This window comes from Schistocerca serialis, chromosome 2 (genome assembly GCF_023864345.2).
Source record: "Schistocerca serialis cubense isolate TAMUIC-IGC-003099 chromosome 2, iqSchSeri2.2, whole genome shotgun sequence".
Taxonomy (NCBI): Eukaryota; Metazoa; Arthropoda; class Insecta; order Orthoptera; family Acrididae; genus Schistocerca; species Schistocerca serialis.
The window spans coordinates 818,446,573-818,449,402 of record NC_064639.1 but is presented as its reverse complement, the minus strand read 5'-3'; the positions used below and the strand labels follow the sequence as shown (position 1 = coordinate 818,449,402).

Here is a 2,830-nt window from a genome sequence, read left to right as displayed (position 1 = left end):
AAGGGTGTTCATGTCATTGTAATTTCATTCTAACGAGCTGCATGGTCACCAATGGTATCTGTTCTTTTGGACATGTCCGAAAGAACAGATACCATTTTAGTAAATATATAGTTAAGGCTCACCAGCCACTTGACCATCTTCTTCTTCTGTGCAAATGCACTAACAGTGCCCAAACTCTTACGGGAATCGGCAACACACTGTGAGTAATGAGTATAATGGGCGGGGGCACTATGAATGTAGTGTGCAACAATACGTTGAGAATGTGGGTTTCGCGGGAGGCGTGCCAGAGATAAGCCCCTGCAATCGCGCTATTCTCTGTGTCCTCGGTGGCTCAGATGGATAGAGCATCTGCCATGTAAGCAGGAGATCCCGGGTTCGAGTCCCGGTCGGGGCACACATTTTCATCCATCCCCGTTGACGTATGTCAATGCCTGTAAGCAGCTAAGGGTGTTCATTTCATTGTAATTTCATTCTAACAAGCTGCATGGTCACTGATGGTATCTGTTCTTTCGGACATGTCCGAAAGAACAGATACCATCTTAGTATACATTTTGAAAGCTTCTATTCTCTTCTTGTCTAAACTAGTTATTGTCCATGTTTCATTTCCATACATGGCTACAGTGCACACAAATACTTTCAGAAACAACTTTCTGACACTTAAATCTATACTTGATGTTAATAAATTTCTGTTCTTCAGAAATGCTTTCCTTGCCATAGCCAGTCTACATTTTATATCCTCCCTACTGCAACAGTCATCAGTTATTTTGCTTTCCAAATAGCAAAACTCATTTACTACTTTAAGTGTCTCATTTCCAAATCTGATTTCCTCAGCATCACCTGATTCAATTCGACTACATTCCATTATCCTCGTTTTGCTTTTGTTGATGATCTTTATATCCTCCTTTCAGGACACTGTCCATTCCATTCTGCTGCATTTCCAGGTCCTTTGCTGTCTCTAACAGAATTACAAAGTTGTCGGCAAACCTCAAAGTTTTTATTTCTTCTCCATGGATTTTAATTCCTACTACAAATTTTTCTTTGGTTTCCTTTACTGCTTGTTCAATGTAGACTGAATGACCCTGTCTTACTCCCTTTTCAACCATTGCTTCCCTTTTGTGCTGCTCTACTCTTATAACTGCCATATGGTTTCTGTACAAATTATAAATAGCCTTTTACTCCCTGTATTTTATTACCCCAGCCACCTTCAGAATTTGAAAGAGAGTATTCCAGTCAACATTGTCAACAGCTTTCTCTAAGTCTACAATTGCTAGAAATGTAGGTTTGCCTTTCCTTAACCTATCTTCTAAGATAAGTCATAGGGTTGATATTGCCCTGCATGTTCCAACATTTCTATGGAATCCAAACTGATATTCCCCAAGGTCGTCTTCTACGAGTTTTTCCATTCACCTGTAAAGAATTCGTGTTAGTATTTTGCAACCGCAACTTATTAAACTGATAGTTCAGTAATTTCCACACCTGTCAGGACCTGCTTTCTTTGGGACTGGAATTATTATAGTCTTCTTGATGTCTGAGGGTATTTTGCCTGTCTCATACACCTTGCTCACCAGATGAAAGAGTTTTGCCATGGCTGGCTCTCCCAAGGCTATCAGAAGTTCTAATGGAATGTTGTCTACTCCCAGAGCCTTGTGTCGACTTAGATCTTTCAGTGCTCTGTCAAACTCTTCACGCAGTATCATATCTCCCATTTCATCTTCATCTACATCCTCTCCCATTTCCCTAATATTGCTCTCAAGTACATTGCCCTTGTATAGACCCTCTATATACTCCTTCCATCTTTCTGCTTTCCCTTGTTTGCTTAGGTTTGGTTTTCCATCTGAGCTCTTGATATTCATACAGGTGGTTCTCTTTTCTCCAAAGGTCTCTCCTGTAGGCAGTATCTATCTTACCCCTAGTGATACATGCTTCTACATCCTTACATTTGTCCTCTAGCTATCCCTGCCTAGCCATTTTGCACGTCCTGTTGGTCTCATTTTTGAGAAGTTTGTATTCCTTTTTGCCTGCTTCATTTAGTGCATTTTTATATTTTCTCCTTTCATCAATCAAAATCAGTATCTATTCTGTTACCCCCGGATTTCTACTAGTCCTTGTCTTTTTGTCTACTTAATCCTCTGCTGCCTTCGCTATTTCATATCTGAAAGCTCCCCATTCTTCTAATACTGTCTCTTTTCCCCTGTTCTTGTCAATCATTTCCTAATGCTCAATCTGAAACTTTCTTCAGCCTCTGGTTCTTTCAGTTTATCCAGGTCCTATCTCCTTAATTTCCTACCTGTTTGCAGTTTCTTCAATTTTAATCTACAGTTCATAACCAATAAATTGTGGTCAGAGTCCATTTTTGCCCCTGGAAATGTCTTACAACTTAAAACCTCGTTCCTAAATCTCTGCCTTACCATTATATAATCTATCTGAAACCTTCCAGTGTCTCCAGGTCTCTTACATGTATACATCTTCTCTCATAATTCTTAAACCAAGTGTTACCTATGATTAAGTTATGCTCTGTGCAAAATTCTACCAGGCGGCTTCTTCTTTCATTCCTTACCTCCAGTCCATATTCACCTACTACATTTCCTTCTCTTCCTTTTCCTGCTTTCAAATTCCAGTTCCCCATGACTATTCAATTTTCATCTCCCTTAACTACCTGAATAATTTCTTTTATCGCATAAGACATTTCTTCAATCTCTTCATCACCCTTAGATCTAGTTGTCATATAAACTTGTACTACCACAATAGGTGTGCACTTCATGCCCATCTTGGCACATTAATGCATTCACTAAGCTGTTATTAGTAGCTTATCCGTGTTCTTATGTTTTTA

General features: G+C 39.5%; 1 non-coding gene across 1 annotated transcript; it reads left to right on the top strand.

The window, feature by feature from the left end:
• Positions 1–320: 320 nt before the first annotated feature.
• Trnat-ugu (transfer RNA threonine (anticodon UGU)) lies at positions 321–394 on the top strand. Its single transcript has one exon. It is a non-coding gene; the product is annotated as a tRNA-Thr (tRNA).
• Positions 395–2,830: the final 2,436 nt, after the last annotated feature.